We start from the raw sequence: 12236 nt of genomic DNA, 5'->3' as shown, positions 1-12236 counted from the left end.
AGATGGTGACCATATGATCTTTCCCTCTTCTAGACCATAGATATGCTTTCTATCCTTAGTATTTGACTTCTGCATGCAAGGAGTGCTCACCTAAATCTGCCTGCCCTCCATAGCACCTGGATGCAACACAGGTCCCTTCAGGAATCCAGTAAAGACCCAGACAGAGCGTAAACAATTTGTGAAAAAAGCACAACCTGACTCAATTAGAATTTCCTCCATGAATAGCTCCCTATGTCAGAACTTAAGGCCCCAATTCATAGGGAAATCTGGGACCCATTTCCTCAGGAATTACTAGTTATTTACGCAGAGAAAGTACTGCATTCTGATTTTGTTTTCTGGACAGTCTGGGGTGGGCTGTACGCTCACGTGAACAGGCTGGATTTATGCTGGGCTGGCAGCAGGGAGATGTGAAGAGATCTGTACTTCTACATGTTACCCCTTGTGCCCTCTAGCACCTCTCTCCCCTCCCTGCAGAAGATGTCACGGTGTCAGGAGGAGCTGATCAGCTGCTGTAGGTGATCACACCCTACCACCTTCCCTGACTTTGTCAAAAGCCCCAGAACTACACCTGGCTGGTACAAAATGCAGTAATTTTCTGTCATCTCTTTGCTGAGGAGCCCATGAACTCCCAAGGCCCAAACTACAGCTCTACTCATGACCTGGGGAATGTTGGCATTTAGGATAATGGTTCCTACATAAGAACCATCTGTGGTCCAGAGCCCCATACATCCCATAAAACACACTCCTCTTAGATTAGGACAAGTGACAGTTATCCTTTCCCAGAAAGGATACTCTCTTACTGTGTCCTTTACTCTGGCAAATTGGACTATCTGTGGAGTAAGATATTATGAGAATGAGCCTGGTACAGTCTGACCCTCAAGCAATAGTTATGATGATCTTCCAAAACCTCCAGAGTGTATAATACACCCTTTTCAAAGGCCCAGCCTTAGCCACACACTCTTGTGCAAACAAAATTGGATCTAATTCCAACTCCTATGGCCTTTCCTAGAGTTAAACAAAGCTTTGTAGAGCTGAATGATAACAAACCACAGAGGGAGAGAGAAACTGTATGAAGGAAAAAAAAGAGCAAAACATCTGTCCCTGACATTTGAAAAATTCTTATTTGCCTAACTCCCCTGATTTCAGCAGAGCTTTATAACTCTATACCAGCTTCCAAGTTAGTCTCTCTTTTTTTAAAGCTCTCTTCTGACGAGCTCTGAAAGCAGCAGAGGTGTTCAGGCAGACGTGTGTAGGCTGTCTCAGACAGCAGGGGCTTCAGGCAAGAATAATTTCAGGCCAACAGTGGCAAGAAAGAGAAAAGGTTGTTGGTGGAGGAACAGAAGATGAAGAGGGAAGCAGTGAGAGGCAATTCTTGTGGTTTGGAAGTTCCTGTGGCTCTATGTACAGTCAGCATTTCTGCCTGCAAACAGAAACATTTCTGTTTGCTTTGCAAGCCAGATTTCTCAACCTTTGGCCTTCTGACCTTCCCTGTATCTGGCACTGTGATCAGGTGTGAGATGCAGCTCCCTGCTCAGAGGGGTAGAGCTTTCTCACATGGTCCACCAGCCAGACTGGATGGGGCCTCCACAGAACCTGAAGAGACTGACAGTCTCTGGGAGACAGAGGGAGGGCTAAAGGCAGTGCAAGGACAAAGCCCAAAAAATGCTCTCTTCAGATGACTTACCTCAGCTTAAATACTGCCATGTTGTCCAATTCCTATAAAACCAGACTTCAGGAATTAGAATCTAGGCACGAGCTGCAAATTGGGTTTTCCTGGTGCTAAGAATAGACACAGGTCCCACCTGCTCAAAGGTACACTGAGCTCTCTCTGTTGGACTCTGCCAGGAGAAGAGGAAAGCAATGTCTATATTTGACCATTCTGGTCGTTCAATTTGTCCTTATCAAATAAAAATAAAATAAAATAAGGTTATTTTTAAGGCAGTACAGTTTCTTTATACCACATGCCCATGTTTATTGCCATATAAATTCCCTGTTTGACTACACCCCACCCAGGCTCTTGTACACACCTGCATAAGTCTATAATTTTATCCCATGAATCATTCTGTACCATCAGATCACACCCAACTTACCAGAACTCTAAGGAAGTGGCGAGTTCATTACACTGGTTTTCATCTTTCAATTTTAAAATAAAAGGATTTTTTATTGGTGCCCTAAATCCACAAGTATTTTTTTTTTAAATTACAAGCATAAAGAATACGTAAAATTAATTAATTAAATGCACCCGACAAAAGAGAGACAATGGAAGGGAGAACTAATAAACAGTTTCTAAGAAGCTGTTTGGACCTGTCCTGCAGAGGTTGTATCTACATCACGGGGTACTGCAAATCTGAAGCATTCAAAATCATGAGTCAGGCTCAACAAAAATCATGAGACTGAGGAAAAATCATAATTTTCAGTTTAAATTAAGGAGGTTTGCCTTGTTTTTCTCTGGGTTTTGCAACCTTGGGAGAGCACTGAGGCCATGGTTTCAAGCACTTAAGCAGCCTTTGAAGGACTTTTTTCCCAGGAGAGTGGAGATTTTCAGCTACATTACTTGTGCCGATAGCTCCGTGTTTAAGGAACCCAGCAAACAACACAAGAGGTTACAATCCAAAAGAAATCCAGATGCCATCATGTACAAGAGCAATGCTGCAGCAATCCAGGCCAGTTTGGGAATGTCCTTTGTTAGGAACACCAAGTGCAGCACACTCAGCAGCACGAGGAGATCTGCAGGCAAACACTTGCAACTTGCATTTTTTCACTTTGATTTAGTGTAGAGGAACACACTTCCATCTTAGCAGACTTTTCTCACTTTTATCTTCTTGAAGTTATCTTAGGGTTACCAAATACCACTTGAACTGACTGGCTCTGTAGTTCCTGGGATTAGGCTCAGTGCACTTCTTGACTTGCAGCCATTTGGCAGCCCCTGCATTGTTACACAAATGTAACACTCAGCAGCAACACGAACTTTTTGCCACTCAATTAAAAAATGACGAGCGGCCAAATAGAAAAACTGGATTAGCTCCTGGGCAACTTAAATTCGTGTGATACGGCCACTGGGTTGTTTCCTAGCCAGGACACTTAATTGCTGAGAAATCTGTTTACAGCTTGGTATGTGCATCTGTCCATTTGGGACCAAGGTGGGTGTGACAGGATCCTACCAGACTCAGGCTGACCAACAGTCTGGAAGAGGCTGCCACCAATGGGAAACTCCACCACGGTGCAAAGACTGAGCATCCATAAAAACAGCTGTCTCTGATCTGGTCAGGAATGAAAAAAAAAGCAAAGCAATGGTTGAAGTGTCTTATCTGCTCTGGAAGGGTCTAGATTTGCAGATGTGATCGGGGTGCTTTAGGTCTGAGATCTATTTTCTTTCATGCCCATTCATCATGCTTTATTGCTTGCTAATGAGAGGACAAAGAAGAAATGGTCTAAATCTAATCACGCTGCAGTTGACTCTGGCTGAAAAGCCCAGCAACACTGAGTATCAGGGACCCTCCTGACTCTCCCCTACACACACTCCCCCTGGTTAACGGGCTCCCTGCTCAGCACACCGTTAACAACGAGGCTGTTTAATTCCTGCACGGTCCCACTGACATTTACATCTGTTGACTCCTCACCGCTGTTTTGCCGCCCGCCACTCCAAGTGTTGCACTCCAACCAACCTTCCATGTGCTCCCAGATCCTTCGGGATTGGCAGAAGGCTCAGGGTAGCAGACAAGGTGAATCCTGTAAACATGGCAAGAGATAAGGCAGTAAGGGAATGATAACCACAAAAGTAGCTCACAGGGTTCAAGGGATGGAGGAACATGTACTGTTTATTTTCTGTGCTCTTGGATCAGCTGCAACTCCACATGTAAGGTAACTCCTTGAGCCTCAGCTTTAGGACCTGGAAAGTCCCTTAGCACTGAGCATTATGTAACAAAGAATATATGCTTTCTTTATCTTTTATCTATATAGGAAACAAAACAAAACAACCGAGACATTTGAACAATGCCTACAGCTCTGACTTGGGCCATGTCTCTGCCCTTGTTTGCACTGATGTAAATCAGAGATTGCTGGGAGAGATTTAAAATAGGCCTTTCAATTGCTTATCACATCACTCCTCTGCTCTGCCAGTGATCTGTTCTGTGTGTTTCCAACAACAGTGCCCGTGCTTTTGCCAAGCCACAGTTACACATGGAATGCTTTCTCTCTCCAGGTACACACAGTGCCTGTCCCCCCTTATCCTTTCATATAAAACACCCAGCTTTCATCCCAATCCCGAGAAGTGCACTACCAATTATACCAATCCCAGGGTTTTTTAACTCATTTCCCCGGCATTTGCTCAGCTGGCTTGCCCATGCCATTTGTTTATGATGAATTTTTTATGACATAAACAATTACTTATTCCCAGGTGCATTTAACCAGAAGAGCAGGAACAGAGAGAAGTAACAGACTTGGGACTGCCTGGGCTTGCATGGTGGCAGCAACAATATGTTTACAGGCTTCAAAGGCACTGATAGAGCTCCTTCTGCATTTTGGGGGGCTCAGGATTAGAACCGGCTGGCAAAAGGTGATTTTTAATTCACAGGGAATTTCTTCTTTTGGTTTGGTTTAGCTCAAGGCCAGCGCACCAGCATTTGCACCTGAGAAACCCAAGGCGGTGCCTTGCACAGCAGAGTTGGGGACCTGTTAGAGGGCAGCAGAACAGACACACACATGTACCTGCACACTCCTGTACACTCACACACACTCTTGCACACTCACCCTCACACACACTGCACTGCTGCAGGCACCATATGTGCCTTTCCACTGGAACATGACATGAAATACAAGACTTCATCTGGTTTTCTGACATTCTGCCTTGACCCCCAACGCTCTCAGCAGCCCCACGGTTCCTTCAGCAGCTCCACAGCTTCCTAACTTCTCTGGTATTTGAGGGAGAAATTGCTGGAGTAAATTCCATGGTTTGAGTAATGACATTGATTTTTTAATTTCTTCAGGAAAGTGATTTATTCTGACCTTAAATTCCCTGTAACTGATGTTGTGTTATCAGTACTGTCAAGTTTTGTCAAGGGCTTGAGAGAAAGGGTGAATAAAGACACAGACACAGTTTTTCTCTTGTGTCTTCAGACTACTCCTACCTCTGAGCTGCCAGGTAATATCATATAAGTCATATTAGCCCTTGTTCCCTTTCTTCCCGTGGTTGACATAGTTAGTGGTGAAAAATTGATGTAGCTGATGGTGACACAAGGCTGAATCTGCATCAGTCTGAAAACCAGGCAGCAATAGCACTGAGTAACGTGACAAACTACCCAACCCTGCATGCATTGTGCATTGCTCCAGAAAATCCAGGCAATGTGGCCTGCGTGGTTTTCAGCTTGGATGGTTCAGCAGGAAAAAGATTTTTGATAATAAAATTTAAGAATCGGGATCTGAAGCTCTGTATCAAACAGAAGCGATCCCCAAGGTACATTAAGGTCTGCCAGTCTCCATTCAATTAGCAAATGGGAGACAGCTGTCTGTCTGTCTGTCACCCTTCCTCTGCCCTGAACGCAAACACATTCAAAGTCAAGCCAAATCTTTTTGTTTCATCAGCAGGTTCAGCCAGTTACCTGCCGGATGTGGAACAAGTTTAGGTACCAACTAGTGCAAGTCAGCAATGGGCCCAGGGTTATTGTCCCTCTCTCTGCTTACTTTGCCTGAGCAGGTAATTGCCAAAGAAAAGACAAACTCTCTCCCAGGCACTGCAGCTTTTGGACTCAGGTCTCTTCTCAGACTTGCCATTTGTCCCTGTTTCTAAGTACAGTTCAGGGAACTCTCCATGAAGAATAAGGTTCTTTCTCCTGGACCCTTCGAGAGATTTCTTATTAGTCACCGGCTAATTAAAGGTTCCAGTTGCATTGCATTAGCACCTCTCATGTCATTAGAGTCCAGCTGCAGTGCGAGAATCACATATTTGCTGAGGCTCCTGTGCCAGGCAGCGAGCTGGGAGCAGAGCTTTACATTTCATCACTCTGCAAAAGAAATACAATTAAGCAGTGTTCCCTGATCATATTGCAGCCTGCAAGAGGGCCTCTGAGCACCAATCACTGCAATGTCTGGCCATGAGTTGTATTGAAATGGTGCTTTGACAAGGTTTTATGAACACATTGTAATAAATCCGTGGCCACTTAAGACTTCTTAATTGTCACTGTACTGCACACGAAGCTGCTCAGAACCCCAGGGTGGAAATGCCAGTTGTGCCTGGGCACATGGTATCTCCACTTGACTTGTAGGAAAATCTTCACCCTTTATTAGCAGTGCAGGTGTTGTGCCACGGGGTCGGGGAGTTCTGAATTCACCCTGTAAAGGCTACTGGTGCAGAGATTTAGTTCATTATAACGTTGTTAATTGACAGACTTGTGTGCCTGTCTAGTCAATAACAGCCTGCTAAAAATATGCATTAAGCAGAGAGAATGAATCAGCTGCTAATAGCAGTCTGCCTGATTGTCAGCTTCTATCTATCTTCGGGATTTGTCGGAACCTTGTCACTATTGTGCTCCGGCAGCTCCAAGCCTCCAACATATTTATCCTCCAAACACCCCTCTGGGGCAGGGCGGTTGTTGCTCTCACCAGTTTACAGATGGGAAGCTGTGATATTGAGAGGGAGAGTGATTTGCTCAAGGTCACACAAGAAATCTGTAGCAAAACAGATCAGTCTGGCAAGCCCAGGGGGATTAACCTACCCCCAGCCAGGACATCTTTCTTGTCTCCTTCCTCCTTCAAATCAGCAGAGTTATAACGATTTATACCAGCAGAAATTCTTTGAGACTCCTTGATAATGCAGAACTTTCAATTTACGAGTGGATGAAGGATTAACTAAATGACCCCCTGCCACATTTCCATAACGCTGACATCCCAAAGCCAAACTTTAAAACATCAAATCCACAAAACTTTTTTAAAATCAGTGCCTCCTTTAGACCAAGTTCTAGCTCCTCTCTTTATTTGTGTGCATTTCCTGTAGCTGCTAACACCTCTAGCTCCAGGTGTAGGGAAAGAACAGCCACCCTAAACTGCTGTGGGGAGGTCTAGAATGAGCAACAGTGTCAGAGAGAAATGTGAATCTGTGATCTGGCCTTGAGTCTTGGCAAGTACATGAGTCCTTTAGTTCATGTATCAAATATGTTTGCTTGTAATTCAGTAAGCTGACATAGGCTCTTAAGGCACATTAACTCATGTGTTACTCTGATGCTGTGATTGATTAGACCATTGCTATTATTAATGTTACTTATGTGCTATGTAATGAACAACTTTTAGCTAGATGTGATCCTTCATGTGAAGTTTGCCTTCCAAATAACATACAATAAAGGAGAAAAGATATGGGAAGAGTGGGACAGTTATCTCAAGAACAGAGGCATAGGTAACTAATAATGGGCTGGAGACATGCCCAGTTTGTGGGCACGGAAGCTGAGCAGTGCCAGTCACACTAGAGGGGAGGGATGGTGTAATCAGGTGAGAGGAGCAGTGCCAAGTGCCCATCACTGCAGCCCAGCTCCCTGTGTCTCTCTGCAAGAGCTACAAACAGGGTCAGCCGGGCGTGTGGAGCCCCTGGAACAGCCCCTCTGCCCGATGAGCTGGGACTGCAGCTCCAGCCCTGACATCACAAACCAAACACACAGGAGTTGTGGATGGTCCACTAAAGAAAGTGTTCAAGGCCAGGTTGGACAGGGCTTGGAGCAACCTGATCTAGTGCAAGATGTCCCTGCCTGTGATGGAAGTGTTGTACTAGATCGTCTTTAAAGGTCCTTTCCAATGTAAAAAATTCCATTAATTTTAAGTATATGGCAATTCTAGAACTAAGATGGTAAAACCAGCAAGATCTAGTCAAGGAAAAAAATCCTGTTACATTTTCTTATTTTTGCCTCATACACTTTTTCAACCAGGACCACACACACACTGTACTATGTCAGAGGTGCCTCCTGTGTCTTGCAAAAAAGCTTCAAATCCTCCGATTGTTGCTATTCATGATTCAGGACCACAATTCCACACAGGGAGTCACTGGCAGAAGAAAAGCACTGTGGTTCCTCCTGGGCAGGGTAGAGACCCAAACCACCACTTTTAGTTCCTCTGCTTGTCTTTCCTCCCTGTGATTTTTCTTTCTCTCCACAGTTTTGCCAGGGTTACTTCGGGAAGTCAAACTCCTCGCTCCACTTCTGTGTGTCTTGCAGGCAGTTGTGGCTCCAGCTGCTGTGGAAGGTGATGATTCTGCAGGTATCTCCTTCCTGCCCTTGAGCTCAACCTCTCCACCAGGAGGAGATTCTCAGGCTGGTGGTGCAGCTGCTGTAGCTCCCAGCCAGTCATGGCTGCTGGGTGGCATCACCCAGAGGAAAGGAGAAGTGCACAGAGAGGACTGCCCAGCTGGGTATTACACACAAACCAGCTTCTTCCTGGAAAAAACGAGGGGTTTCAGTCTTTTGAGAACCCCAAAGAATTTTCCTCCACCTTCCTACAGGTGGAGAGGTTGGACAGACACTTGACTGAACCATCCTCAAGCCCTCCCAGCCCACCTACAGCAGGCTCTCTGTTCAAAAGATTTGTGTGCAATTAGGTAAAGCAAACTTCAAAGCTGTCTAGCCCACTGATCCAATATGGAAAAACCTAATTAAGGGAGTTAGAGATGGATACAGTGTCAGCTTTCACCTGGACAGACTTTGGCAAAGGAAGAAGTAGTTTGAATTGAGGTCTGAAAGCTGTAGGTTCCTGTCCTACAAAGGAGGAACTGAGATCAGGGCTTGAAGGACGGTGTTATTTGAGGGTCTGAAATGTCTATTTTCAACTACTAGGGTTTGACATTGATAATTCCTGGTCCTCCTAAAAGGCTAAAATATCAAAGGAGAGCGGTGAAGGGTCTTTGTGCAATGAGTGTCATCACAGATACAGAGCTCTCAAAGCCAGGGAAAAGCTCCAGAATGTCAGATACTTGAATGCTCACAGATATTAATGAATCCACAACTTTTCAGTGAGACGGGTCAGTATTGTTAACCCCATTTTACAAACAAGGATATTGAGTAAGAGAAAGGGGAAGTGACTCACTGAAAACCACCCTGTATTAGAGACAAGAATAGGACTCAGATCTTATGACTCCCATTCCTGAGTCTTAATCACTATTAGATCGAAGCTTTATAGCTTCACATTTGCTGTGGGCTGGAAGAGGGAAAAAACAAGAGGTGGGAAGGGTGAGGAGCTTCTTTGAATCAAAACTAAACACAAGGTTCCTGGAATGAAGCCATCACTAATTTCAATAAATTTACTTAGATCTTGAGCTTTGGGATGGCATGAGCAGCTGTGAGTCATCTTGGCCAGTCAAAGGAATAATTAATTGTTGTGGGTAAATCTCAAAAGGTTTAGGGGTCAGGTAAGGTAAGAGGCAAAGCTTATCCTTGACTGCTCTTTTCTGCTCTGCAAACTATGCTGGAGACACTCACTAGAACATTATCCTGTGGATTCCTTATGCCAGATCTGTCCATCTGTTGCACACACTTTCTGCCTCATCTTCTATTTTGATTATAAACTATTCAGTGTTGGGATTGTCTCTATTTTAGAGGTTTTTCTAGTACCTGCCATTGCACAGTTTTGATCCATATAAGGATAAAGCAGTACCAGAGGTACAACCATCATCCAAATAGGAATAGAGGCTGAACAGTTTGGCTCCTGAGATTTTTTGTGCTTCCTGATTATAGCAGGAGTGGTTTCCTTGTGGTGCTTTGATAGTTTTGCTCCCAGCACAGCTCACAACCAGGAAGTACAAGAATGCAGAGCAATGATAGCCAGAATTTGCAGAACAGCTCAGCATGCACCATCAGAAGCAGGTTTGCAAGAGCTCAGCTCCCATTTAGGCAGCAGAATCACTACCTAGATTTTAAGAAGTGCCAGAGAGCTCTTTAGAAAATCCAGCCCTCATGGCAGCTTCTGTTTGAGGATCTACCTCAGTGTTTCAGGCTGAAAAGTGTAACCCTGACTCAGTGTCATTTTTTCAGTACCTCTTAGGTACTGTGAGATGAACAGTGCAAAAAAGTCTTGTGTTCTCCATCAGGTCATGATTCCAAACAAAAAATGTAAAGCTCAGAGTAAAAAGATGCCTTTTAGTCCTACTCTTCTGCCCTGAAAACTCGACTTCTCTCCAGCTCCACTCCTTAGTCGGTGCCTGAGGTGGGTGATTGCCCTTCAGTTCTCTCCGGGTCAGAGCCAGGACAAAGGGAATCTCATGGAAAAGGGAGCACTCACTCGCTGTGTATGTTCCTTCCCAGCATCCCTAATCCATAACTCATTTTTGAGTGAGGGAGGCAAGCAGCATCCCACGTGGTGGATCGTCATTCAGGGTCACAGATGGGATGCTTCCCATCTGGACCTCTTTGACTGCTCCTTTTCTGTTCCAGTGCAAATAGTGCCAAGCTATTGACGGCTTTAAATGAATTTGATCTTTTCACGTGGGCAGAACAGAGGCTCTGCACAGCTCCTGCTGTGCTCAGCCAGGAGGTGACGACCAACATACCTGTGGAAGCCCTGAGAACCTCCCTAAGAGCCCATAGGCATGCAGGAATTTAAAAGCCCTGGAGCCATGTCTGAACTGGGAACTTCAGAGCACAGACTTTCAGGTTCAGTTTCATTTTGAAACGTCTGTAATGAAACATTTTGATATTTAAAAATTATTGTAATTTACTTTTCCTTCCATGGGAAATTTCAAATATGTCACTTTTTTTTTTTTGCACTGAAACAGAACTTTACATCCCCCGCACAATTTTGCCAGGAATTTTCCCAAATTTCTGAATTCTAAGATTACCCATAAAGCAGACATGTTGGCTTTCAACCCTCTTTGGTGCCATTACTCCACAGTCTTTTTTTTTTTTTCCCAATTATGATTACATTTTAAAGAAAGAGTTTATAATCCCTTGCCAAAAAAAATGAGCTTCTTTTAGGTTCCAAGTCTGGAGAAAGGTTCCCTTTTGTTCCTACTAAAGAGATATGTTGCCTGGTGCTGACTGGGAGCAGAGACACTCCTGCATTCCCAGCCCTGACACTAACTGCCCCTGTGGCCCCGGGCTAATCGCTTAAATGCTCTGGCTCAGTCTCCCCATTGGTAAAACAGAGATAATGATACTTACCATCTTCTTCACAGGGGTGTTGCAGAGAAATAATTAGTTTGTGTCTGTAAAGCACTTTGAAGATAAAAAGCACAATACAATTGATAATAATTATTGCTATGCGGGCTGGTTCTCCCCTCCCTAACACCTTAATGGTGCAGGAAGGCAAGGAAAGCCCTGAGCTGAACTAAGTGTCTTTCCTGGTAAAGCCCCAACTTCAGCAAAAGTGTATCTAAGCCAGCCACCCCAAAATTTTTAAGCTTTAAATCCAGTTTAGTGCCCCTAGTTCTAACTTGCCAAAGTTAGATGTATCACTGCATGAAAAGAAGATTTGTTTTCCATTGTCTCTTTTTCTCTAGTCCCTCGCAGTTTTTAATAGCATTTTGTGCCTTCAAAAGCTTCCATCAGTCCCTGATACCTCTGCCTTTCCTGGCATGGGGCAGCGGCTTATTATCCACGAGTTCGTTACAGCCCTGGCTTCAAAGATCCCCGGTTCAAAGGGTCCCAGAAGTGTTGAACAGGTCAGCACTTTAATGCCGATTCACACATCTTTAGAGGGCAGAACCATCGCCGCAGTTTTGTTCCTGGGGGAAACAGAGAATAACTGGTTTGTAGAGTTCCCTTTGGCTTCGGCGCTGGCCACAGAATTGGAGGCTCCTGGTGGCAAAGATCAAGCGTCAGGGAGCCCTGGGGTGGGTGAGCGTGTGGGGCTGTGATGTAGTGAATGAGTGAAAATGGGCCTTTGTGAGTCACTGACTTGTTCTTAATGGGAGCTGCGGAGGGACAGGGAAGGAAAAGGGACTGGGGGAGTAAAGGAGAAAAAAGTATCAGAAAGGATAAAATTATCCAAACTATTTCTCTCCATGCACTTTCTTTGTAAGACAAGCAATAGAGGGATGATGCACCTAAATATTATCAAAAACAAATCAGAGGAACTACTACTCTAAATACGCTTCCTACACAAGCTGAACCAGGATGAAGGGGGAGAATATGGGGAACAAGGAACAAAACAACTGTAGATATGGAATATTGGCTACAATATTTTTCATTTGCACATAGACTTGAACTTCCTGTACAGAAGGTCAAAGTCTTCTGCAGAAGGCCCTTCTTGCTTCATTTATGGGCCCAAGA

The 12236-nt window shown here is 44.5% G+C and overlaps 1 protein-coding gene across 2 annotated transcripts in view; it reads right to left on the bottom strand.

The window, feature by feature from the left end:
• MYL10 (myosin light chain 10) overlaps positions 1–12236 on the bottom strand; it is an 88866-nt gene that overhangs the window by 70753 nt on the left and 5877 nt on the right. For both annotated transcript variants that reach the window (XM_027690786.1, XM_027690785.1), the window contains exon 2: positions 3621–3729. The gene's annotated coding sequence lies outside the window, so the exon portion shown is untranslated. The remainder of the gene's footprint in view (positions 1–3620; positions 3730–12236) is intronic.

The sequence above is a fragment of the Neopelma chrysocephalum genome, unplaced genomic scaffold (genome assembly GCF_003984885.1).
Source record: "Neopelma chrysocephalum unplaced genomic scaffold, ASM398488v2 Primary Assembly neopelma1_82, whole genome shotgun sequence".
Lineage (NCBI taxonomy): Eukaryota > Metazoa > Chordata > Aves > Passeriformes > Pipridae > Neopelma > Neopelma chrysocephalum.
This window is presented reverse-complemented; position numbering and strand designations above follow the sequence as displayed.